General features: G+C 43.4%; 1 long non-coding RNA gene and 7 other non-coding genes across 8 annotated transcripts; 3 read left to right on the top strand and 5 right to left on the bottom strand.

Moving 5' to 3' along the window:
* Window positions 1–2232: 2232 nt before the first annotated feature.
* Window positions 2233–2323, bottom strand: trnay-gua (transfer RNA tyrosine (anticodon GUA)). The gene is given in 2 exon segments: window positions 2233–2268; window positions 2287–2323. It is a non-coding gene; the product is annotated as a tRNA-Tyr (tRNA).
* Window positions 2324–4892: 2569 nt separating this feature from the next.
* On the bottom strand, window positions 4893–4965 carry trnam-cau (transfer RNA methionine (anticodon CAU)). Its single transcript has one exon. It is a non-coding gene; the product is annotated as a tRNA-Met (tRNA).
* A 653-nt stretch (window positions 4966–5618) lies between these two features.
* On the bottom strand, window positions 5619–5709 carry trnay-gua (transfer RNA tyrosine (anticodon GUA)). Its single transcript is given in 2 exon segments — window positions 5619–5654; window positions 5673–5709. It is a non-coding gene; the product is annotated as a tRNA-Tyr (tRNA).
* A 2265-nt stretch (window positions 5710–7974) lies between these two features.
* trnay-gua (transfer RNA tyrosine (anticodon GUA)) lies at window positions 7975–8065 on the top strand. Its single transcript is given in 2 exon segments — window positions 7975–8011; window positions 8030–8065. It is a non-coding gene; the product is annotated as a tRNA-Tyr (tRNA).
* Window positions 8066–8717: 652 nt separating this feature from the next.
* On the top strand, window positions 8718–8790 carry trnam-cau (transfer RNA methionine (anticodon CAU)). Its single transcript has one exon. It is a non-coding gene; the product is annotated as a tRNA-Met (tRNA).
* Window positions 8791–10561: 1771 nt separating this feature from the next.
* Window positions 10562–10633, top strand: trnaq-cug (transfer RNA glutamine (anticodon CUG)). The gene has a single exon. It is a non-coding gene; the product is annotated as a tRNA-Gln (tRNA).
* Window positions 10634–16184: 5551 nt separating this feature from the next.
* LOC114429826 (uncharacterized) lies at window positions 16185–19985 on the bottom strand. Its single transcript, XR_003669945.1, has 6 exons — window positions 19798–19985; window positions 19136–19176; window positions 18944–18994; window positions 18036–18850; window positions 17521–17623; window positions 16185–16236 (listed from the first exon to the last, which is right to left on the bottom strand). It is a non-coding gene; the product is annotated as an uncharacterized LOC114429826 (long non-coding RNA).
* On the bottom strand, window positions 16504–16575 carry trnad-guc (transfer RNA aspartic acid (anticodon GUC)). Its single transcript has one exon. It is a non-coding gene; the product is annotated as a tRNA-Asp (tRNA).
* Window positions 19986–27674: the final 7689 nt, after the last annotated feature.

The raw sequence follows: 27674 nt of genomic DNA on the forward strand, positions 1-27674 counted from the left end.
CCCACTGGTTTAGATATGTGGATGACACCTGGGTGACCAATGAAGTGCAACGGTTCACAGAACACATCAACGCAGTGGACAACAACATCAAGTTCACTCGGGAGGACATCAGGGAGAACAATCTGGCCTTCTTGGACTGCACAGTACATATTGAGGACAGGAGCCTCAACATGGAAGTGTGCAGGAAACCCACACACACGGACCAGTACCTGTTGTTTGATTCACCCCACCCACTGGAACACAAACTGGGAGTCATCAGGACCCTGCAGCACAGAGCACAAACTGTACTAACCAGCTCAGAGGGGAAGAAGAAGGAGCAACACCACACCAGAAAGGCCCTGCAGACCTGTGGCTACCCCAAGTGGGCACTCATCAAAGCCACAAAAACAAGACCCCCCAACAACAAGAAGAAGCACAACAACCGGCGGAGAAAGAACATCTCCATTCCATATGTGTCAGGAGTATCAGAGAAACTCTGCAGGATCTTCAAAGGACACTCCTTTGAGGACAACAATGTCCCACATTTTAGACAGGGAGGAAAGGTGGTATGAAAGAGGAGTCAAGGAAGCATCTATGTTAAGCTGGAAAAAACCTTCCCCTTAACAGAGGTGGTGGCCTCAGACATCATCTTTCTACCACATACAATACAGTGATTCCATCCATTCCAGGAAGTTTGCACATACTCACAGCAAGAACAAAGGGCTGTCAACCAGCCCCCCTCCGGCAGTCTCACAGTCGTTAGCCAGTCGTTAGACACACCCTGGCCCAGGCAGCCATGGAAACATTTAGTGCTATTGTTTGTGAGTTTTACCCAGACCCACCCACTGAGGTCTGCAACCACATATAAACCATGTTTCCCCACCAAACAGTTAGAACTGATGAAGCTGCTTGGATGAGCAGCGAAACGTCTTCAAGAAAACTCTACAAGTCCAGACGCCTTGCTTCAATCTTCTCTACGTATTAACATATCATATTTTCACAGCAGTTTTAAGGTGTGTACATACTCCTAAAGGTTAAATTAATAATTTTTGTTGGTGCAGTAGTCAGCGCGCATATGAGAGATATTCTCACTAACATACTGCAATGTAGATGTCTTTGTTAAAAAAAGGACCATATTTCACTTGTTTCTGAGCAACCACAGCCGCAGTAGGCAGCGCGTCAGTCTCATAGGTTAAAAAGAGTAGTAGCCAGCACATATACGAGACATATTGGCACTAACATGGGCACTGTATATGAAAAAAAGGCCTTAAACTTCCTGGTATTGTGTTCACAATGGTGGCATTGATCCCCAGCCTCTGTCACACAGTCTGTTCAGTGTGGGGCCCCTTAAGGTCTGTGTCCACACATGCACAATGGGTAGGCAACCACCGGATTGTATAGTAAGCACTGACAGACACCTGCTTTTATGGTCATTTCCTATGTAAATTAGCTTGTCGATGCTACTATGTAATATTATGTACCTGTAAATGGTGAGTGTGTGTACTCTTTATTCAATGCTGTCTCTAAAAGTTGTGCCCGTGTGAGGATTGAACTCACGACCTTCAGATTATGAGACTGCGCTGCCTACTGCGCCAACGAGGCCCAAAAAGTGGGATATATGGTCTTTTTTTTTTTTTTTTAAACAAAGATCTACAGCAGGGGTCTCAAACTCAATTTACCGGGGGGGCGATGGGGGTCGAGGCTGGGTGAGGCTGGGCCGCATCAAGTATTCCACAAAAAGCATTCAGATATTCCAAAATACAACTGGTCCGATCTTCTCAATCTTCCAGGTCAGAATAGGGATGCAAATTATCGAGGAATTCATTAATCGTAAACTGATATGCAGCGATTTCCCCTCAGTTTCACTAAGATTAAAAGCTAAACATTGTTTACTAAATAAAAACTGCATGTCATATTCCTTAATGAGTGATTTGCTGTACCATTGGGGTCAAACAGGCTGGTTTGTTTGTAGGTGATTTTGTGTTTACAGATGCAGAGCTAGCAAATTTTAAAAAGGCTCTATCGACTTGCTAAAGGTAAGATTTGACCAGTCAAGGATTCTAATGACTACATAACACATCCTTTATTACATAAACGTGTTGTAAACACATGTATTGAACAAATGCACTTCAGATAAAAAATCAAATCAGATAAAAATCATTGTGACATATATGTCACATCGGCCCTTTAGCCAAAAAACCAGTGAAAAAATGATGTGACATTATGATGAAACTCTCGAGGGTTAAAAGTCACTCCTTCGAGCCGGATTTGAACCAGCGACCTAAGGATTTCAGTTTTATTGTCTCACTACAGTCCTCCGCTCTACCAACTGAGCTATCGAAGGGTGGGCTGAGAAGAAATGCCCGAGCACAGCCGAGCGTTCATAGTTGACTCAACACAGGTCATCTGTGCTTGATTTGAAAGTCAGGAATGTGGATTGGATTTGTGTGTTCATAAAGACCTGAAAAAAATCAGACAAGATTTTCATTATCCTGGAATGCAGCTTAAGACTTGTGGCAGTATGACCACTTTACATCTTGACCATACTAGAATAGAATAGAATAGAATAGAATAGAATAGAATAGAATATAGACTTTGAGGCAAGGCGTCTGGACTTGTAGAGTTTTCTTGAAGACGTTTCGCTGCTCATCCAAGCAGCTTCATCAGTTCTAACTGTTTGGTGGGAAACATGGTTTATATGTGGTTGCAGACCTCAGTGGGTGGGTCTGGGTCAAACTTAGAAACAATAGCACTAAATGTTTCCATATTACCTGTGATGATCTGGCAGGTGTGTCTAACGACTGGCTAACGACTATGAAACTGCCGGAGGGGGGCTGGTTGACAGCCCTTTGTTCTTGCTGTGAGTATGTGCAAACTTCCTGGGAATGGATGGAATCACTGCATTGTATGCTTCCTGGGGAAGCCACTCCATGCCTGTATGGACTCCCCAAGATTCACAAGGAAGGAGTCCCCCTCAGACCCATCGTCAGCAGCACAAACTCAGTCACATACAACATGGCTAAGCACTTGGCTGAACTCCTGACACCACTGGTAGGACTTTGTGAACAAGGTGGAGAAGATCCGAATGGACCCAGACGACACTATGGCCTCATTTGATGTCACCTCCCTGTTCACCTGCATCCCTACATCAGAAGCCACAGAGATGGTAAGGACGTGCCTCACACAAGACAGCACACTCAAGGAAAGAACCAACCTCACGCCAGACCACATCTGTGACCTGCTGGACCTCTGCCTGACCACCACTTATTTCCAGTACAATGGGAACTTTTACAGACAGAAGCACGGCTGTGCGATGGGATCATCTGTGTCTCCTATTGTGGCCAACCTCTACATGGAAGAAGTGGAGAGAAGAGCCTTGAGTTCCTTTTCTGGAACCACCCCCACCCACTGGTTTAGATATGTGGATGACACCTGGGTGACCAATGAAGTGCAACGGTTCACAGAACACATCAACGCAGTGGACAACAACATCAAGTTCACTCGGGAGGACATCAGGGAGAACAATCTGGCCTTCTTGGACTGCACAGTACATATTGAGGACAGGAGCCTCAACATGGAAGTGTGCAGGAAACCCACACACACGGACCAGTACCTGTTGTTTGATTCACACCACCCACTGGAACACAAACTGGGAGTCATCAGGACCCTGCAGCACAGAGCACAAACTGTACTAACCAGCTCAGAGGGGAAGAAGAAGGAGCAACACCACACCAGAAAGGCCCTGCAGACCTGTGGCTACCCCAAGTGGGCACTCATCAAAGCCACAAAAACAAGACCCCCCAACAACAAGAAGAAGCACAACAACCGGCGGAGAAAGAACATCTCCATTCCATATGTGTCAGGAGTATCAGAGAAACTCTGCAGGATCTTCAAAGGACACTCCTTTGAGGACAACAATGTCCACATTTTAGACAGGGAGGAAAGGTGGTATGAAAGAGGAGTCAAGGAAGCATCTATGTTAAGCTGGAAAAACCTTCCCTTAACAGAGGTGGTGGCCTCAGACATCATCTTTCTACCACATACAATACAGTGATTCCATCCATTCCAGGAAGTTTGCACATACTCACAGCAAGAACAAAGGGCTGTCAACCAGCCCCCCTCCGGCAGTCTCACAGTCGTTAGCCAGTCGTTAGACACACCTGGCCCAGGCAGCCATGGAAACATTTAGTGCTATTGTTTGTGAGTTTTACCCAGACCCACCCACTGAGGTCTGCAACCACATATAAACCATGTTTCCCCACCAAACAGTTAGAACTGATGAAGCTGCTTGGATGAGCAGCGAAACGTCTTCAAGAAAACTCTACAAGTCCAGACGCCTTGCTTCAATCTTCTCTACGTATTAACATATCATATTTTCACAGCAGTTTTAAGGTGTGTACATACTCCTAAAGGTTAAATTAATAATTTTTGTTGGTGCAGTAGTCAGCGCGCATATGAGAGATATTCTCACTAACATACTGCAATGTAGATGTCTTTGTTAAAAAAAGGACCATATTTCACTTGTTTCTGAGCAACCACAGCCGCAGTAGGCAGCGCGTCAGTCTCATAGGTTAAAAAGAGTAGTAGCCAGCACGTATACGAGACATATTGGCACTAACATGGGCACTGTATATGAAAAAAAGGCCTTAAACTTCCTGGTATTGTGTTCACAATGGTGGCATTGATCCCCAGCCTCTGTCACACAGTCTGTTCAGTGTGGGGCCCCTTAAGGTCTGTGTTCCACACATGCACAATGGGTAGGCAACCATCGGATTGTATAGTAAGCACTGACAGACACCTGCTTTTATGGTCATTTCCTCTGTAAATTAGCTTGTTGATGCTACTATGTAATATTATGTACCTGTAAATGGTGAGTGTGTGTACTCTTTATTCAATGCTGTCTCTAAAAGTTGTGCCCCGTGTGAGGGTTGAACTCACGACCTTCAGATTATGAGACTGACGCGCTGCCTACTGCGCCAACGAGGCCCAAAAACTGGGACATATGGTCTTTTTTTTTTTTTTTTAAACAAAGATCTACAGCAGGGGTCTCAAAACTCAATTTACCCGGGGGGCGATGGGGGTCGAGGCTGGGTGAGGCTGGGCCGCATCAAGTATTCCACAAAAAAGCATTCAGATATTCCAAAATACAACTGGTCCGATCTTCTCAATCTTCCAGGTCAGAATAGGGATGCAAATTATCGAGGAATTCATTAATCGTAAACTGATATGCAGCGATTTCCCCTCAGTTTCACTAAGATTAAAAGCTAAACATTGTTTACTAAATAAAAACTGCATGTCATATTCCTTAATGAGTGATTTGCTGTACCATTGGGGTCAAACAGGCTGGTTTGTTTGTAGGTGATTTTGTGTTTACAGATGCAGAGCTAGCAAATTTTAAAAAGGCTCTATCGACTTGCTAAAGGTAAGATTTGACCAGTCAAGGATTCTAATGACTACATAACACATCCTTTATTACATAAACGTGTTGTAAACACATGTATTGAACAAATGCACTTCAGATAAAAAATCAAATCAGATAAAAATCATTGTGACATATATGTCACATCGGCCCTTTAGCCAAAAAACCAGTGAAAAAATGATGTGACATTATGATGAAACTCTCGAGGGTTAAAAGTCACTCCTTCGAGCCGGATTTGAACCAGCGACCTAAGGATTTCAGTTTTATTGTCTCACTACAGTCCTCCGCTCTACCAACTGAGCTATCGAAGGGTGGGCTGAGAAAGAAATGCCCGAGCACAGCCGAGCGTTCATAGTTGACTCAAACACAGGTCATCTGTGCTTGATTTGAAAGTCAGGAATGTGGATTGGATTTGTGTGTTCATAAAGACCTGAAAAAAATCAGACAAGATTTTCATTATCCTGGAATGCAGCTTAAGACTTTGTGGCAGTATGACCACTTTACATCTTGACCATACTAGAATAGAATAGAATAGAATAGAATAGAATAGAATAGAATATAGACTTTGAGGCAAGGCGTCTGGACTTGTAGAGTTTTCTTGAAGACGTTTCGCTGCTCATCCAAGCAGCTTCATCAGTTCTAACTGTTTGGTGGGAAACATGGTTTATATGTGGTTGCAGACCTCAGTGGGTGGGTCTGGGTCAAACTTAGAAACAATAGCACTAAATGTTTCCATAATTACCTGTGATGATCTGGCAGGTGTGTCTAACGACTGGCTAACGACTATGAAACTGCCGGAGGGGGGCTGGTTGACAGCCCTTTGTTCTTGCTGTGAGTATGTGCAAACTTCCTGGGAATGGATGGAATCACTGCATTGTATGCTTCCTGGGGAAGCCACTCCATGCCTGTATGGACTCCCCAAGATTCACAAGGAAGGAGTCCCCCTCAGACCCATCGTCAGCAGCACAAACTCAGTCACATACAACATGGCTAAGCACTTGGCTGAACTCCTGACACCACTGGTAGGACTTTGTGAACAAGGTGGAGAAGATCCGAATGGACCCAGACGACACTATGGCCTCATTTGATGTCACCTCCCTGTTCACCTGCATCCCTACATCAGAAGCCACAGAGATGGTAAGGACGTGCCTCACACAAGACAGCACACTCAAGGAAAGAACCAACCTCACGCCAGACCACATCTGTGACCTGCTGGACCTCTGCCTGACCACCACTTATTTCCAGTACAATGGGAACTTTTACAGACAGAAGCACGGCTGTGCGATGGGATCATCTGTGTCTCCTATTGTGGCCAACCTCTACATGGAAGAAGTGGAGAGAAGAGCCTTGAGTTCCTTTTCTGGAACCACCCCCACCCACTGGTTTAGATATGTGGATGACACCTGGGTGACCAATGAAGTGCAACGGTTCACAGAACACATCAACGCAGTGGACAACAACATCAAGTTCACTCGGGAGGACATCAGGGAGAACAATCTGGCCTTCTTGGACTGCACAGTACATATTGAGGACAGGAGCCTCAACATGGAAGTGTGCAGGAAACCCACACACACGGACCAGTACCTGTTGTTTGATTCACACCACCCACTGGAACACAAACTGGGAGTCATCAGGACCCTGCAGCACAGAGCACAAACTGTACTAACCAGCTCAGAGGGGAAGAAGAAGGAGCAACACCACACCAGAAAGGCCCTGCAGACCTGTGGCTACCCCAAGTGGGCACTCATCAAAGCCACAAAAACAAGACCCCCCAACAACAAGAAGAAGCACAACAACCGGCGGAGAAAGAACATCTCCATTCCATATGTGTCAGGAGTATCAGAGAAACTCTGCAGGATCTTCAAAGGACACTCCTTTGAGGACAACAATGTCCACATTTTAGACAGGGAGGAAAGGTGGTATGAAAGAGGAGTCAAGGAAGCATCTATGTTAAGCTGGAAAAACCTTCCCTTAACAGAGGTGGTGGCCTCAGACATCATCTTTCTACCACATACAATACAGTGATTCCATCCATTCCAGGAAGTTTGCACATACTCACAGCAAGAACAAAGGGCTGTCAACCAGCCCCCCTCCGGCAGTCTCACAGTCGTTAGCCAGTCGTTAGACACACCTGGCCCAGTCAGCCATGGAAACATTTAGTGCTATTGTTTCTAAGTTTGACCCAGACCCACCCACTGAGGTCTGCAACCACATATAAACCATGTTTCCCACCAAACAGTTAGAACTGATGAAGCTGCTTGGATGAGCAGCGAAACGTCTTCAAGAAAACTCTACAAGTCCAGACGCCTTGCCTCAAAGTCTATATTCTATTCTATTCTATTCTATTCTATTCTATTCTATTCTATTCTAGTATGGTCAAGATGTAAAGTGGTCATACTGCCACAAAGTCTTAAGCTGCATTCCAGGATAATGAAAATCTTGTCTGATTTTTTTCAGGTCTTTATGAACACACAAATCCAATCCACATTCCTGACTTTCAAATCAAGCACAGATGACCTGTGTTTGAGTCAACTATGAACGCTCGGCTGTGCTCGGGCATTTCTTTCTCAGCCCACCCTTCGATAGCTCAGTTGGTAGAGCGGAGGACTGTAGTGAGACAATAAAACTGAAATCCTTAGGTCGCTGGTTCAAATCCGGCTCGAAGGAGTGACTTTTAACCCTCGAGAGTTTCATCATAATGTCACATCATTTTTTCACTGGTTTTTTGGCTAAAGGGCCGATGTGACATATATGTCACAATGATTTTTATCTGATTTGATTTTTTATCTGAAGTGCATTTGTTCAATACATGTGTTTACAACACGTTTATGTAATAAAGGATGTGTTATGTAGTCATTAGAATCCTTGACTGGTCAAATCTTACCTTTAGCAAGTCGATAGAGCCTTTTTAAAATTTGCTAGCTCTGCATCTGTAAACACAAAATCACCTACAAACAAACCAGCCTGTTTGACCCCAATGGTACAGCAAATCACTCATTAAGGAATATGACATGCAGTTTTTATTTAGTAAACAATGTTTAGCTTTTAATCTTAGTGAAACTGAGGGGAAATCGCTGCATATCAGTTTACGATTAATGAATTCCTCGATAATTTGCATCCCTATTCTGACCTGGAAGATTGAGAAGATCGGACCAGTTGTATTTTGGAATATCTGAATGCTTTTTTGTGGAATACTTGATGCGGCCCAGCCTCACCCAGCCTCGACCCCCATCGCCCCCCGGGTAAATTGAGTTTGAGACCCCTGCTGTAGATCTTTGTTTAAAAAAAAAAAAAAAAGACCATATGTCCCAGTTTTTGGGCCTCGTTGGCGCAGTAGGCAGCGCGTCAGTCTCATAATCTGAAGGTCGTGAGTTCAACCCTCACACGGGGCACAACTTTTAGAGACAGCATTGAATAAAGAGTACACACACTCACCATTTACAGGTACATAATATTACATAGTAGCATCAACAAGCTAATTTACAGAGGAAATGACCATAAAAGCAGGTGTCTGTCAGTGCTTACTATACAATCCGGTGGTTGCCTACCCATTGTGCATGTGTGGAACACAGACCTTAAGGGGCCCCACACTGAACAGACTGTGTGACAGAGGCTGGGGATCAATGCCACCATTGTGAACACAATACCAGGAAGTTTAAGGCCTTTTTTTCATATACAGTGCCCATGTTAGTGCCAATATGTCTCGTATACGTGCTGGCTACTACTCTTTTCAGACTATGAGACTGACGCGCTGCCTACTGCGGCTGTGGTGGCTCAGAAACAAGTGAAATATGGTCCTTTTTTTAACAAAGACATCTACATTGCAGTATGTTAGTGAGAATATCTCTCATATGCGCGCTGACTACTGCACCAACAAAAATTATTAATTTAACCTTTAGGAGTATGTACACACCTTAAAACTGCTGTGAAAATATGACATGTTAATACGTAGAGAAGATTGAAGCAAGGCGTCTGGACTTGTAGAGTTTTCTTGAAGACGTTTCGCTGCTCATCAAAGCAGCTTCATCAGTTCTAACTGTTTGGTGGGGAAACATGGTTTATATGTGGTTGCAGACCTCAGTGGGTGGGTCTGGGTAAAACTCACAAACAATAGCACTAAATGTTTCCATGGCTGCCTGGGCTAGGTGTGTCTAACGACTGGCTAACGACTGTGAGACTGCCGGAGGGGGACTGGTGGACAGCCCTTTGTTCTTATTGTATGTGCAAACTTCCTGGGAATGGATGGAATCACTGCATTGTATGTGGTAGAAAGATGATTTCTGAGGCCACCACCTCTGTTAAGGGAAGGTTTTTCCAGCTTAACATAGATGCTTCCTTGACTCCTCTTTCAAACCACCTTTCCTCTCTGTCTAAAATGTGGACATTGTTGTCCTCAAAGGAAAGATTATGGAGTTTGCGCTGGTATTTCTTCAGTTTTTTACACTCCTTGCTTCACAAGTAACCGTGGACACACAGTGGAGGCCCTATTGTTTACACGGGGGATCAGCTGTTAGCCCTCAGGGACACAGCGGTGCTGCACAGCGAGAGACCCGACATTCTTCGAGACATAAGGAGGAGAAGATGACGGGGAACCCGTGCCGGAGCTGCGTGTTGTTCCATCAGATGTTATAAACCTGTACTCCCCTCGGTCATCACTGGGAATGTTTGATCTCTCACTAATAAGATGGACGAGCTGACGGTGCTGACTCGGCACCAGAGGGAATATCGTCAGTGTAGCATGCTGTTGTTTACTGAAACTTGGCTAACGGTGCTAACACTGGACTCTAACGTTGCGCTAAATGGATTTCAGTTGGCAAGGACAGACAGGACAGTGGAGTGCGGTCAGAGGAAAGGAGGGGGGCTGGTATTGTTTGTTAATGATAGATGGTGTAATCCTGGACACATCACTGTCAAAGAACAGATCTGCAGGTCTGATTGATTAATGATCTACTGTAGTGCTGTGTGAGTCATCAGAGGACACTTCTGTCTTCATTTGAAGCTGGTAGGTACAAACTGCACCACTGCTAGCAGGAGCTCCTTTGTTCTACACCTGGACATCAGCTCACTCATTTTAACAACTGACAGACTCCATTTCTGGAAAGACAGACCATCTGGACAAGATATGTCTCTGGTTCTCTTCCAGTCAGGTTTACTCACAGAGGAGGTTCCATGGTGTAATGGTTAGCACTCTGGACTCTGAATCCAGTGATCTGAGTTCAAATCTCAGTGGAACCTTTTGTTTGAACAGTTATCCTGGTGTCCTTTCTACACAGTTAAGCCTATGGAGAAGTCCACAGTCGGTTCATTGGTCCAGCTGTAGTCATTAATGGACTGAAGGCCATGAAGGAGGCTGTGGTGCTGAATCCTGCTGCTTGTGCTGGATGATCCAGTTATAACATGGAATCCTCTGCTGTCCATGCTGCTATGTCCTGCTAGTACTCATTATTCAGGAAACAAGAACAAGTATTAGGGAGTGCTCTCAAGTGCTCTCTAAGCAAAATAAAATAGCTTTGTTTCTATGGTGACCCCACAGGCTGCAACAAAACACCACTACAGGTGCTGGTCATATAATTAGAATATCATCAGAAGGTTGATTTATTTCAGTAATTCCATTCAAAAAGTGAAAGCTGTATAATGCAAACATTCATTCCACACAGACTGAAATATTTCAAGTGTTTATTTCTTTTAATTTTGATGGTTATAACGGACAACCAATGAAAACCCACATTCAGTATCTCAGCTGGATGGATGAGGATGGATGGATAATGTAGTGGACTCCCACCCAGCAGATCAAGTCCCAGAGGTTACAGCATCATTTATTAGCTGAGTTTCCCCTCAGGGAAGCTGCTGTTTACAAGCTGTTTACAGAGAGAAGCAAGAAAACAACAGTCAGCATCATCTTCCATAAAAACACATGACAATAACATGTGAGACAGAGAGTTTATGATCAGTGCTCCCCCTGCTGGTTAGGACATATGATGACATTTTTAAATGTACCAGTCAAAAGTCACTCAGTGGTTTGTCTTTGTTTTTATGACTTTCTACATTGTAGATTCATCCGGAAGACATCAGAGCTATGAAGGAACACATGTGGAATGATGTAGTGAACAAACAGTGTTAAACCAAGCAGAATATGTTTGATGTTTGACATTCTTCCAAGCAGCCAGCTTTTGCTTTGATGACATCTTCACACACTCTTTGCATTCTCTCAATCTGAACTGAACCACCAATGCTGTGCAATGCTGACATCTAGTGGTGGAATCGCAGGTTACAGAATCAGAAATTACTTTTTTTTATCGTCGAGGGGAAATTCTTGTTTGTTACAGACAAATAGAAGAAAAGATAATTGAAATATGAAATAGAAATATTGAAATACCTAGACAGCATTTAAATCCCTGAGTTGTATCTAAAGAACATATTTACTATTGTGTAAAAACCTTTACACAGTAAAGAGCCTGACATGAATGTACCAGTATGAATGTACAGTGTCTGAGTGACTGTTACAGTTCAGAGTTCAGTAGTTTGATAGAGACGGGCCGGAATGACTTCCTGTCTTCTCACCTGCTCTGTGGTGAAGGTGATCGGTGGAGGTGGGGAACCAGTAATTCCCAGGTGATGACTGTCAGCCGAGGGGTCTGAGGACGAGGTGCGAGCAGGGCCATCTGGATGAGCTGTGGGAGAAGAGAGGGCGGGTGACGTGGCTGGTCGTCGCTCAGCTGCTGAAGAGTCGTTAGCAGGCTGAACTGGGGTCACTAAAAAAACTGATTCAGCTCATTGGCCCTTTCCACACTGCCATTAACTCCACCCCTGCTGCTCCACCTGTAACCAGTGATGGTCCTCATGCCACTCCACACCTCTCTCGTGTTGTTTTGCTGAAGTTTCCACTCCAGCTTCCTCCTGTACTTCTCCTTGGCCTCCCTGATTTTTATTCTCAGGTCCTTCTGTGTAGCTCTCACCTCCTGCCTGTCGCCCGCTTTGAATGCCTTCTTTTTTCTATTTAAAATGGCTTTAATGTCCTTAGTCACCCATGGCTTGTTGTTGGGGTAACAATTCACTGTCCTAACTGGAACAACACTGTCCACACAGAAGTTTATGTATCCAGTGATGCACTCTGTGATTCCATCAATGTCCTGGCTGTGGGGTTCACAGAGTGCCTGCCAGTCAGTCACTTCAAAGCAGTCCTGAAGTGTTGAAGCTTCCTCATTCCAAAATCAATCCCTCCTCCACATAAAGTCAAAAGTTCTAAATGTGAGTCATTAAATGAGAGGTTCCAGCAGAAACGTCCAAACATCTGAAGAGAAGCCGAGAAGCCTGAGATACAGGGGCTGCAAGCTGAGCTTCAACTGTTCCTGTTTAGACAATAAGAACAGATCATCATCTTCATCACCCTCAATAAGAACAGACCATCATCTTCATCACCCTCAATAAGAACAGATCATCATCTTCATCACCTCATCACCTCTCACCAACCTCCCTTCATCTGCTTGGAGCCGCAGCCAGTCGGTGCCAGATCGTTCATATGGTGGCATATTAGTCATTCATTGGGTCAAATAAAGGTTTCCTCCATTTTAATTCATATTGATTCAGTTCACGCTGTGTTTATGTCTCCTTGTAGCTGACAGCAGCAACAACAGGGCTCAGTCTGTTTAACCACTGGATGTAGTGAAGTTTGTAGTTATCCAGAGAAGGACTGTGTGCTTTATGATTTGTATCTTAAGAGGAGATTTGCATATTAGGGATGAAATAAATACAGCATGAAATATAAATAAATAAATTGCAAATAAATATAAATAAATAAAATAATGTAAATAAATGTTAATCCTAAAAAAGGAACATCCAGTGTGGACATACACAGTGAACATAAACTGCTATAATAACAACTTATAAAAACAATCAGACTAATTCCACTGTGATCCTTAGTAGCATTATCCGTAATAAGATTGTCAGTGAAGAAAACAAATATAAACACACACACACACTCTTCTCCCAGCTCTTATAAAGACGTCCGTCATAGAAGCAGAGTCCTACCGGAGCTCCAGAGAGACACAAACAGCAGCAGCACTCTGTGACCCATGTCCACTCTGTGTGTCCTCCAAACAGTCTTCCTCAGGTCTTTATCAGGACAGCAGTCAGAGGAAAAGGCAGAAAGAGCAGAGCTGATAAGTCACATGACTGATGCACTGACACGCTCTCTAGTCAGCTCCTCCACCAATCAGGCGCTGCCTCGCTGCTCATGCAGCCAATCAGCTTGTAGCAGTACATTTAAAGCTTTCCTCTCTCTGCTGTCAGCTGTCATTCCAGATCACCTTTGAGAGCTGCTCTGGAATGGTGGATGGATCTGAGTGGTGTTTTGGAGCTGACTAGAGAGCGTGTCAGTGCATCAGTCATGTGACTTATCAGCTCTGCTCTTTCTGCCTTTTCCTCTGAATCTTTTCATCTCATCAGTGTTCCGCCCTCATACGTCCTGCATCAACATGAAGCTGCTGTTTATTCATGCATTTCTAACACACAGCTGACAGGTCCGTCACTACCTGCAGTAAGGTATTGGATCTGGACTGGAAGCTGAGTGAGGAGAGAAGCATTCTGAAGGCTTCCAGTGACTGACGTGTGGATGTTGAATCTGTCTGAGTCCAGTGTTCAGCTCAGTCCAGCTGCTGCACACAGTGAGGAGCTGTGACTGCATCCAGCTCAGTCCTGCTATGAACTGTGAGTCTGAACTTTGGGGTCGACCCTGCAGGATCCTGCAAAGGCCCAACAGCCTGTTGCACTGATGCACAGGAAGCCTTTCCACAGTTGAAGCAGGCAGTGTGTGTGTCTGAAGCAGTGTATTGTGTGTATGTGTGTGTGTCTGTATATGTTTGTGTGCATGTGTCTGTGTGTTAGTGTGTGTCAGTGTCTATATTGTGGCCCTGTGTTGGCCTCTCAGGGAGTGTTGTGTTGTTGCTGCTGTCTCTGCCCTGTGTGTGCAGGAGGTTGCTGGGTGGAGCTGATCCTGAGCTTATGCAGCTCTCCTGTGCTGACGAGCTGGAGACGGTTTAAGAGTTCCCAGTCTGTTTGCTTCACTCTCTCTCTCCCCGTCTGGCCTACTAGGAGGGCTGCTCTCTCTCCAGCCTGCTGCAGGCATGGCGGTGTATTTTGTTTGCACATTTCCTTGTTTGTCAATTGTTGGTGTACAACTACTGTTCTTTCTTCAATAAAATGGTCAAACGGTTAAAGTTGTGTTTGTCCTCCCCAATGTGTCACACTTTCTGAGCCGGTGTGACAATAAATGTGTGTGCATGTCTGTAAGAGTGTGTATGATTGTGTGTGTTGGTGTGTGTGTTGCGTCTATATGTGTGCACATGTCTATGTGTGTGTGTGTGTGTGTGTGTGTGTGTGTGTGGTCAGCCTTCATCCTTCCTGTCAGCAGAGCAAAGCTGTATCAGTGTCTCATCCAGGTCTCAGCTCCTCAGGCTTTCTTCAGAAGAGCTGTCACTGTTGGAGTATCTGTTGCACAAGTGCTGCACATATCTGATCTAAGTTCTTTCTGAATCCTCACATCTAAAGTTACAGAGAACTTTTACAAACTCCCTTCTTGTTGGCTGCTACAAGCCGACAGCCTCCACACATCAGAGGCCTGCACACCATGAGCTTCCTGCACTTCCTGCTGTTGATGACAGCTCTCTCTCAGATTGGGAGATTAGACTGATGTGACTGTGACATCATGACGTCACTATTCAGAGCCTGCTGTTTAACATGCTGCTCACAGAGAGACAGAGACAGCAGCAGCACTCTGTGAGCCAGGTCCACTCTACTTGGAGGAAGTAAAACGCCTCATTTCATCAAGATGGAGACACTAAAGAACACAACCAGCAGCTGTGACACATCAGCTTTTCCTCTTAATCTACTCAGTTCATGGATGTTCTGACACACGTCCTGCCTCGTGCTTCAACAGGAAGACTCATCAAGTTGATAGCAGCTTCAAAATAAGTGTGTATAAGTATTAAAACACTAAACTGTGACTTCAGTGAGTCTCCTTTATTTGAACTGATTCATAAAATGATCATAAACACATGACAAATGAAATCCATTCAAACTCTGAAGTTCACCTCATCATATCCCAGTGGCAGACAGAGCAGGCCCCCTGAGTGACAGCAAAGCAGTGAGCCCCCTGCTGGTGATCAGCTGCATGTACCAGAAGCAGACAGAGATTTCTGATATGATGTTAAAGGTGTCACAGAGGAGGATCCGACTGTCTGACCTCTGATTCTTCTGTCAGCATCAGACACATCACAGTTTGATCAGTTTTCAGATCACACACAGCAGCATCAGTAACACTGAGCAGACATTACACACTCCATCAAACACACACACACACACACTGCTCACTTATAACAGGGATAATAAGTAAAGTTCTTTACAATAAATTCACATTCACATTTTATTATCACTTCACACATGGCACAGTATATATGGCAGAGTTAAAGGTGGAATATGTAGTCAGAGTTAATACCAAATATTGACACTAGGTGGCAGCACTTCAGCCTCCATCCACTGCTGCACTACCAGCACCACTCTCAGTGCTTTTTGTTTCCATTGACTGTACAACATGATTCAATCCATGTTATTTATATGACAAACTATGTGTAGTGTTTCTATGTGTGTAGCTGACATGTTGCTCAGCTTCCATTGGACACATATACTAGATGGAAGCTGCAGCAGGATTGGCTGATGACTGATCACAGGTGTGAACAATCAGCCGGTGACGAGTGGAGCAGGAGCAGCTGCCCATGCTGCAGAGACACAAACAGCAGCAGCACTCTGTGACCCATGTCCACTCTGTGTGTCCTCCAGACAGTCTGGAAATGAGAGGAGACAGAACATTATCATACATGTTGCATAAGTAAAGTCACATGACATGCACCACTGTAAATAAAGGAAATCACATATTTTTAAGACACTTAGAGCACAGAGCCCAAGAAATAATATAATCTAAAGCTCACAAGACACAAGACGAACAGAACAGAACAGAACAAATACTTTATTTATCCCAAACTGGGAAATGTTTTCTATTGCAGCAGCAATGTACAGGGTCAGTATCATCCTATCTGCTGGTAAAAGTCTTTCTCCCCGTCGGGGAATCGAACCCCGGTCTTCCGCGTGACAGGCGGAGATACTATCCACTATACTAACGAGGAATGCTGACAACCACCATCTGTCATAGCAGCAGCCACCTGGAGCGGTCATGTGTCAGCTGGGGTGTGACGGAGTGGCTACGTCAGTAACTGTGGGCAGACTGCAGGTGTGTGTGCACCCAGACACACACAGGTCCCAGCTGAGAGCAGCCGGACCTTCCTGTCCTCCTGTCCATCGCTGTCCACGGTGAACCGACACCACCAGACCACAGGGCCATTATTTATTTAGCAGGAAAGAAGAAGATGCTCTGCAGCATTCAGGTGTGTTAACACAGTGCAGAGAGAGGAAGACATGAACAATGGTGTCAGAGCAGCAGCTGTTGCTGCATCAACCTGGAAATCAAACTATTTATTTCCTAAAACAACCTAAAAACACCACACTGTAAAAAAAAATCTGTGTATTTTACGGTAAAATACCAGCAGCTGTGGTCGCCAGAATTTTACCGTGAAAAATAAGATGTGGACGTATAACAGATTACAGTAGGACTTTTTGATAACCGCACATTTTACAGTAGAAGAATGTTGTGTATTTACAGATGTACTGTAAACCTGTTTACGGCAGTTTACCTTAAAGTTACCAACCATCATGTAAATCTGGTTACAGTTATTTTCACTAAAAACAACGGAAATTTGCATTAAAAAATACACACTCCTGTAGACCTAATGACAACACATCTCAGTAATAAAGCAGGACACCTGTGTATTATATTACGGCACTTTATTTAAAAAGTTCAGCTTTACGGTAAATTACCGGCAGCTGTGGTTGCCAGGATTTTACCGTAACAAATACATTGTGATGTATATGGCTACATAGGAATTACGTTAATTTTACAGCACAAGTTAAGCTGACTCAATAAAAACATTTTCAGCATGCTCACATAGCAGTGCCACAAAAAAACAGGCCAGTTGCCCATCAAGAGTATGAAGAGTAATCAGTCCAAACCTCACCCAACAAGCCAGAGTCAGTCAGAATGTCTGGAATCTGGAACCTGTGTATTGTCTCCACTTCTGCTCAGACTGCTTGGATGTTGTCACTCAGGCACAACCCTCTCTGCACACACAAGAGAAAAAAGCAATGCTTTAATAATAGTACATTCATAGTGACACAGCCTTCTAGTTCAACTGAGCTCCATGTACTATAAAGAAACCACAGCACTCACCAGCAATCTGAAAATATAGGTTAGTTGGACAATTTTATGATAAAATAAAGTATGGAGGTAGAAACGTACCCACGTCTACACTAAGGTAATATCAGTGTTCCATATATGAAATGTAAAGGTGAACAACATGTGTAATACCCACATATACCAAAGCATGAAACGTTTTACAATTGACAAAAATAGACCTTGAAGCATCGATCTTTTGAACTGTCTTGTCTCATATATGTTGGCGGGCTTGTAATCAGCCTTTTCACCTGAAACAGATCAAGGTTTGAGACATTTTATCCACCTAGTGGTGCTCACCTGTATTTGCAGTTGACAGACTTGTCTGAACCATTGTGTCTTGACGTGACTGGCAGTGTCACTGAGAGGCTGCTGTTACACTTTAGAAGAAGGCTGACGAGCTGTTGGATCATTTCAGCTTGAAAATCCGAGCTCTTGGCCAGGTGGCTGTCAGCTCATGCAGACAGAAAACAGATTAAGGTTGGTGTCTTTTCATAGATTGACACAACCTTTAATTCAACTGAATTTAAATTAGTTTAACAGTGGGGCATCTGTGGCCATCAGAACTGTCTCTGGGTGCTTTACATGGAAGCAGAGCCCAAGGAAGCACTTAAAGGCAAACTGGCAGGAAACAATGATAAATGGAGCCAGTGTTCTTTTCCTATAGGTCATATTTGGGCAAAATATTTGGCAAACGCAGTATAACAAGAAACATGTTCCTTCACCATCATAAAACATTTGAAATATTTACTATTTATTTAATTATTTTAGTCTTTTAAGTAATGTATGGTAAAAAGAAAACCCACAGAAGATCGGAAGATTTCAAAGCAAAGCCTCCTTCCAATAATGAAAACCTCAAAATAAAGCCCGGAGATCTAGGCCCTGTGATGGACCGGCATCCTGTTCATGGACAGACTCCAGGAGATCTTCATCTGTGCTTGTGTTTACCCATGAACACTCCGTATAACCAGATGATTTACATGTTTTAAGACAGAGTTAAAAAAGGGAGGACTTACTTTGAACAGGATTGTGTTGTTATTGTAGCTTCTCCTTGATTTCCTTGCAGCTTGTGCCCTCTGATGAACATGAATCCCTCTCCTCCTTCTCTGCTGATGCTGTCATAGGACACAGAAACACACACACACAAATAATTTATACCAAAAAATGTAAAACACAGCTTGATACATTTAAATGAATTTGAACCTCACCTCAGTCCTTGGTGTCACGTGGGGCCTGCAAGTGGTTTTTAACTGTAATGCCTGAAATGTAAGAGAGAAGACTCCTAAATATGAGCAACACCACGAGTCAATCTGAATAAAACCTTAGTTAGTATCTGAAGCTACTGAGGTTTAGTTAAGCTAGCTTCAGACAGTCACACAGTCGCATCATGTTTTACTCACTCTCCACTTTTGGGCCCTTCTCTGGATTTATCAGGAAGAACCTGTGTGGAAACAAGAATTCTTGTTCAACAATTGCAAATTGATCAGTTGTAAAGGAGAAGAAAGTGTCTGTTTCCCTCTGAAGGAACTCCAGTGTGGAGGCCAGGGCCACAGGATGGTGGACCCTGAAGGTGTAGTAACTGCCCTGCAGTTTAAAAACAGAAGAAGCTTACAACTCTAAGACAAAGGTCCCTTCAGTTTCCTGACATACATATATCCAGGGGAATGAACCCGTTTCTCTGCTGTAACACCTGAGAACCGTGTCCATGACTCTGTACATGTCGCTTGCTGTCTGTTTCCTTCTTATGTGGAAGTAAATGAGGATTTCACTTTGAACATGCGTGTGCACCCTCTCATGGAACAAGTCACCTTATGTTGTTTCAAGTGTGCTGACGGACTCACTCAACTGTATCGCGCATTTATAAGAACTTCCAGCCGACTCGATAGCAGCTGGGGCCCGAACAGCATTTCAGCTAACTAAGCTAAAAACAAAAGGCCTCACATAAGACAGACAGTTCTTCTAACTTTCGCTTCCTAACCGCGAGCAAGTCTTATTTTAGGAACAGAGAGGAGCTTCCTTCGTAACTATTACTCTGAAACAGCGTAAATTCAAGTATACTTACAGACAGCGGCACTAACGTTGGCTCCAGTACCAAACGTTGTCAGGAGTCAAAGGCTAAGTCCTTAAAACCAGAGCTCAGACTCTGGCGCGCAGCTGTGGCGCTAAGGTTCAAATTCAAAAAGTTCTGTGACGTCTCCACCTGCCTCTGTTCCTCCACAGGCTCCGAACCCACCTGCCTCTGTTCCTCCACCTGCCTCTGTTCCTCTGTTCCTCCACCTGCCTCTGTTCCTCTGTTCCTCCACCTGCCTCTGTTCCTCTGTTCCTCCACCTGCCTCTGTTCCTCCACCTGCCTCTGTTCCTCCACCTGCCTCTGTTCCTCCACAGGCTCCGAACCGTTTTCTCCCTGCATTTGATTTCTTCTTCGTCTTCTGCGGAAACGTGGTGTAGTAACGTATAAGCGCCCCCTGTGGTGTGGAGTTTGAGTTGCAGTATTTGATCTGGGATTAGAGCTTCAGTATATTTAAATAAGCATATTAAACAATTAATAAATGACAATATATATTGGAAGTATAAATAAATAATATAGTCAAATATTTTAAGTAAAAAAATAAACATTTGTGTTTAAGATGGTAACTTCACTAAGCAATCATCTAGTTTATAGATGACTGCTTAGTGAATAACAATAACTGCAGCTATTTGTGCATCTTTGTAAGCACCTCCCATTAACACAATCATTGACACAACTACTGCAACTATTAAAAGCCGTACACAAACATACTGCAACCTGGCAAATTCAAATGATTGTTACAGTGTTTCCAGAAAAACATCTATTACACTATACTGTAAGTATAACACTCTTGTATTTTTTTACAAACACATAACATATTTTAACATCTCATTTTGTATAAATGAAGATGTGTTTTTGAATGGTTTTGTTCCGTAACTTTAAAAGTGAGTAACAAAAAAATCTGTCATTTCCCCTGAATATCAGTGCAAACTGTGACGGCATTGTATTTCCCAGTTATTTTGATCAAAATAAGGTATTTTTACAGTAAAGTTGTGCTTTTTCAATATATATTGTCCGTAAAAATCGAAGTTATATACTGTTGTTTGACTTGAGTAAATCCATGTGTTTTCAACGGTGATATACCATTTTATACCACCAGAGAGAGAGAGGGAGAGCGAGAGGGAGAGAGAGAGAGGAGAGAGAGGGGGAGAGAAAGAGAAAGGGAGGGAGGGAGAGAGCGAGGGGGGGAGAGAGGGAGAGAGAGGGAGGGAGGGAGGGAGACACAAGTCATTGTACAAGTTGGGAGGCTCAGGCATTGTTTTATATCTGTCATGTCAAAGTTTATCCAAAATATTGAGTTGGATTTATTAGTGTTTGTATTGCAGCAGTTTTAAATGGTGTTTTCCACTTAGGTCCATTAACTCCTATTATAATACTACATTTTAATATCAGAGCCATAACAACATGGAATCATGCATTTCTTAATGTAAGGGTTTCATTTGTGAGGACATGTCAAAGTTCATGATCATAAATTCAGCTTCACATTCTTCATTTCACTGCTTCTAAGACAAAAACATGTTCTGACCTGAAATCACAGTCAGTGATTCAAATGAAAGTGAAACATCATCAACATTTAAAGCACAAAGTTGAAGCTGCTGTCACTTCCACACACTCTGCTTCTACACACAGCACAGACTCACTGAGGAACCAGGAGACAACCAGAACCCAGCATGTAGAGGCTGAGTGAATGTGGTGCTGAAGGTGTGGAGGTGGATCAGTGTGTCAGAGGAGACTCTGTAGAAGGACAGAGTGCCAGCAGGACAGTCCACATACACTGCTGCTCTGTGAGAGACAGAGGAGGAGGAGATGAATGTTTCTCTGTTATTGTGACAGACATAGTAACCACGATCAGAGCAGTACAGACTCCAGGACTGATTGTTTCTTCCAAACCAGCAGTAATCTCTGTGTCCTTTCCTTCTGATTCTTCTGTAACTCACTGATATATTAACCCCTCCTCTCCACTCGACCTCCCAGTAACAGCGACCAGTCAGAACATTTCTACACAGCAGCTGACAGCAGTCAAATCTGTCTGGATGATCAGGATATGGCTGCTCCTCCTCTCTCACATGTGTCACCTTCCTGTTGTTGTCAGACAGTTTGAGCTTTGTGTACACTGAGTTTGTGTCGACTTCAAGTTGACAGAAATCTGATGGAGAGAAAAAGACACAGCTGCAGTTTATCATCTGACACATCTGATAGCTTCATTCTGTCTTTACTGACTGATGTGTTGTTCATTCATACAAAGTTTATCATCAGACTTTTTGTCACTAATGTTTGAATGAACAAACACACAACTATCAGCTTTGTGTTCAAACACAAACTGGATATTTGCAGCAATGTGAGTAAAGACAGACGACACATTTAGAACATGAGAAGAACAGCAGCATCAACTGTATCATTGGATAAAGAGCATCATCCAAAAGCTCCTTCATCAGAGTCTGGAGGAGGATCTGGACTGAAAGACCAGACTCAGACCTCCTGATCTATCCTGATATTGTTCCACTGTTACTATTGTAAATACTTATTCCGCTTCTGTATTATTCTCCTTCTTCTGGACACATTTTCAGCAGAACTAGTCCCACAGCTTTAATGTGAGCGACCTGAAACTTTTACAGGACGTCCGGCTGTACCGGGACACCTGTGCTGTGACTTTTCTTTCCGTTCCGACGTACGGTTTTCACGTAAATCGCAAAAAACCAGTGGGCGAACGACATAGACGGTGAATGGGGAGAGAGAGAGAAAAAGGCAAAAGTCACAAAACCAGGAAGCCGAAAACTGAGGGAGCTGTTTCCATGGTAACCGTAACAACAGCATCAACTGTATCATTGGATAAAGAGCATCATCCAAAAGCTCCATACAGGAACATACACAACTACACACACACACACACACACACACACACACACACACACACACACACACACACGCACACACACACACACACGCACACACACACACACACACACACTGATTTTCAAAATAAAAGCCTCCAAATCATTACACACCTTACTAGGCCTGGTAAACTACACACAAGCCACCCAGAAATATGCAGACACACACTATACACACCTGCCAACACACAGACACACAAACATGGATTTTCAAAATAAAAGACCCTGCACAATAACAGGATATGCTGACGTGTAGATTTTCAAAATAAAACACTTAAACATGTTTTAACATGCATTGGGGAGTGTCCCCAACCCACCCCCCCCCCCCCCACACACACACACACAGACACACACTGATTTTCAAAATAAAAGCCTGTAATTCATTACACAGCTAACTAGCGCTAGCCACCCCTACAAATTATACATCAAATCGACCGGCTCGGTCAGGACTACTACCCTCTGAGGTTTGGTAGCGATCGGATAAACGGTGTTTGAAAAAATCCAGAAAAACTGCGATCGACCCTCCCCACATGCATCAAATCACTGTCAAACTTTGAAGGCATGGCGTTTGGGCATGCTTTCACACAGAACCTTCATTCAAAATGTAAAATGTAGATAAACATTAGACCTCTGACATATTGAGTCCCCATGTCTGTGCCACTTTTTGTTTTGACAGGCAAGCCACTTAAGCTGACCTAACCCCCCTCATAGGAAATAATGGGAAACTGGTGAGAGCCCTGACAAAACCCAGCTAACTTTGGAAGCCTATCAGTCTGGCATGCCTCTACACAGAATATTCATTTCAACTGCAAACTGCTCATAAGGAGTTGGACTTTATCATACTGAGTCCTCATGTTCATGTCTTTTACCAAACTTCATAAAATAGCAGCCAAAGTCACATCCACATCTTTAGGATTCCTCCATTCAGAATGAATGGAGAAGCTTGGGGCCTATTAAACCTTATATAAAACCAATCAGAAACACTGTAAAAGCATGAAATGTCATCAGTGGCATCTTTCACATCTGCCGGTGATCAGGAATGAGGTTTGGTGGTATATAATGGGGCGGACCGGCAGCAGAGTGTGGGTGAGCGCGCATTGGCCCACTCAAAATTTCTTGTGAAATTTTCTAGGTTATATATACAATAGTTATTTCTATTTTCTTTCCTGTTTGGTTCTTCTGTCCTTATGTTCCTTTCTTTGGTTGGGATTGTTGGTGCATTATCATTGAGGGTTCTTCCTGTAGAACAGACCAAAAGTCCAGTTCATATGTTCACTGGGCCGAAGCCTCTGTCATAAAATCAATAATGTCATAATATGCCACCAGTACTGTTGTCCACAGAATGAAATCACACGTTTAAAAATGATTATTATTTATATATATTTAACATTTCACCACAAGATGGCAGCAAACATGGTCAAACTCTCACCACCCTGTTTGCCAGTGATCTGTGTTTTTTTATTGCCCATTTCTAAAATGGCAAGTGTGAGTAAGAAAAGGAAGGTTGACAGCGAAGGCCGAAGTTTCAGGACAAGTGGAAATGGAAGAAGAATGTGAGGGCAAGACATCTTGCACATTGAAACCTGTGTTGGAGCCAGACCTGCCCCCTTTACTGCAGCTGAGAGCCCAGTCTCTTCCTTCTCATCAGAGGTCCCTCGTTAATCGCGGGGTTACGTTCCAAAAATAACCCGCAAAAGGTGAAATCCGTGAAGTGATGGGCTTTATTTTTTACAGTTATTCTAGATGCTTTAAGGCTGTGACCCCCTCACTACACACTTTATACTCCTTTCTCTCCTGTTCAAACACTGTCAGAGTTCAAACCTTCATAAAAATAAGTCCAGTGTTACAGAATGAAACCAAAGCACAAAGCAAAATAAAAGGAAATATAATAACTGAAGATTAAACAATGGTTTGTGAAATGGAAGTTGTGGCGGCTGCACTAAAATGAATGATAAGTTAATGTGGTCTGTTCAGAGCTGTCAGTAAAAGCTTGTTTAACTGGTTTCGGCTGTCCCGCCTAACAAATGAAGAGATTGCTTCCAAAACGCGATAAATCCAGAAAAAAGTGTTTTCTTTCCAAAAAGGGTTTATATGAAACTTCTAGTTTATGTTTCAAACTGTAATATATCATCATGAGTTTGTAATAACATCAAAAAATCTGATCTATATTTTGATTTTAAACATTTATTAAACACCCAAAAAGCTATAAATCCATTTCATCATAAAACTCATTTTATGTATTTATATATGTATTTCTAATAATATTATTTCGCCGGCTGTCAGTTGATCCGCATGACAAAAGTTTTTCTCTTTAGTATGTGAACAGGAAGTGGCCGGTATTTTCCCTCCAGCTGAGTTTCGGGATTCTGTATGGAAGGCTTCCACTTTTTTCCCATGGAAGAAAAGAGGACTGCCTCATGGATACTGTCAAAGTTATTCATGTCACACAGCTAAAACACTCATTTAAAAGACGACTGGACATACTTTCTATCTACTGACAGGGCTCCGCCATGACAGTTGAAAAGCTGCCCCGTGATTGGTTGAATGGAAATGCTGCATTGTGCTGAAAATCAGGGTGTTTGTAGCAGATTGGGGAAAAAGGGAAGAAGCGGTGCAGGGAAACATGGTGGATAACGTGTTTTGTTACTAATTGATTACAAACTTTAAACAGAGACCCCGTGTGAAACTTATTTTGGTGGTAACTCGTTTTCTTAAACAGTGGCGTTTCTCGCCCTAACCCTAACCCTAATAATGCTGCTCACAGCTCAGTGTCTCAGTGTCTTCACTCTTCAGTCCATCAGTCCAGTCTGACCCTTTGGATGAGATTCTTTGTGTCTGAGTCCTGCCTGCTTTTTGACTGTGGAGCTGTTTATTCCTGTGTTTGGACCTTTTCAACCCTTTGTGGTCTCTTATTGGATTTTGTCTTTTGTCTGCTTTGGTTGTCTCTGTTATGTCCCAGGCTGAGGGGAAACCCACACACAGCATGTCTGCACCTCCCCACTCGTCCCCACTCTCAGATCGGCAGCTACACAGGCTGGTTTCAGTGTTAGGCTGCAGTTCATGAACTCAGAGCTGAGCAGTGCCCAAACAAACACAGAGACACTACAACACACTAAAGCTCCCTAACAAGAGAAAAAAGGAAAACCAATGACAAAGCTGGAACCTAAAGCTCCTGCTGGGGAGTAATAAACTCCAGTAAACACCAAAGAAATCCAACCGCCGAGGCTGCGCTACAACAGCTCTGATGGACTGATAGAACACTGACTCATGCACAATAACATGAGGAAAGACTGAGTCAAACTTACACCTCCTTGGAACAGGTTTTAACCTCTGCTCTCCACCATGCTCCACCCTGCAGGAAGAAACACAGTCAGAATGATTTTCTAACCAACATGAGTCCAAACTGCTGATCAACATGAAGCAGAGTTCCTCAGTTTGTCAGAGACACACAAACAGACTGAAACTCATCTGTGTCGACTCCAGAAGAGTCTCTCCTGATCTGCTCTGTGTTTATTCATGTCCTCCATTCTGTGAAATATTGCTCTCTGTCAGTGCTTTACTGTAAAATCCTCTTCATGCAGCAACAGTGTAGGTTTGATCTCAGCATTGTGCATTTATCCAAAGCAGCAAACAAGCCACACTGTCTCTGACTGTTTGTTCCTTTCACTCTATATGCAAACACAAGCCTGGTTCACATGTGTCATGGATGGAAGAGTTTCTGACACACTTCAAATAAATACATTCACTCATGTCTGTATGTAGTTTTTACAGTGATAATATTGTAGTGTCTCCCTGCTCTCTGTCTCTGACTGAAGGAACTCCTCCTTCTACCATTGTGTTGTTGTCTCCTCTGAAGCTTCACATATGGATTGTTTCAGGAACATTTGTTTGTGGAAATAATTCAGTGGTTCTTACAGCTGAGGACATTAATAAGTAGGGCATCATTTAGTATTTGATCTGCACTAAGTGTGACTGAAAATCAGTCTGTTTGTATTTTGACATGAAGAACGTGTATAAAGAAAAGTGAAGTTAACATGATGGACACTTAATGATGGAGGAAGATGAACATCAGGGATCAGTGATTATTTCTTCTCTGCAGTTTCAGTCCATCCATCAACAGCTGTGGATATATGAGCTAAACTGACAGACTGAGGAGGACTCATGCTCTGTGGTCTCTGTGTACCTGAGAGTCTTCAGACTACAATCTGGACTGTTGAGTAAAGCAGACAGCAGCTCCACTCCTGAGTCTCCTGGATGATTGTAGCTCAGGTCCAGCTCTCTCAGATAGGAGGGGTTGGAGGTCAGAGCCGAGGCCAGAGAAGCACAGCCCTCCTGTGTGATCAGACAACCTGACAGACTGGAGGAACAAAACATGTCATGAACTCAAGAAGAAAGAAGGAAAATCCAACAGATCTTCAACATGAACATGAAGCAGAATTTAACTGATGATCAAAAAGCTGGATCCTGACCTGAGAGTCTCCAATCTACAATCTGGACCCCCTAATCCGTGAGACAGCTGCTTCACCCCTGAATCCTGCAGGTCGTTATTATCCAGGTCCAGCTCTCTCAGACTAGAGGACTGGGAGCTGAGGACTGAGGACAGAGCTTCACAGCTTCTCTCTGAGAGGTTACAGCTGCTCAGACTGAAAGAAATGCAAATTAGTTGTTATTAATGAATGAATGGAAATTTGTTGTGAATAATGACAATAAAGATATTTTTACTTGTGTAGAATTCAGTGCACATTAGTGTCAATCTGAAAGCCTCCACATGTCAACACATGAACTGCATGTAGAAAAGCTTCAAACATAATGTTAAGGTATGCATTTAAATGATCAACAACCAGATCCTGACCTCAGTGATTCCAGACCACAGTCAGCACTCTCCAGTCCAGCACAAAGAAGCTTCACTCCTGAATCCTGCAGGTCGTTATTATTCAGATCCAGCTCTCTCAGACTAGAGGACTGGGAGCTGAGGACTGA

This window comes from Parambassis ranga, unplaced genomic scaffold, assembly GCF_900634625.1.
Source record: "Parambassis ranga unplaced genomic scaffold, fParRan2.1 scaffold_21_arrow_ctg1, whole genome shotgun sequence".
NCBI classification, from domain to species: Eukaryota; Metazoa; Chordata; class Actinopteri; family Ambassidae; genus Parambassis; species Parambassis ranga.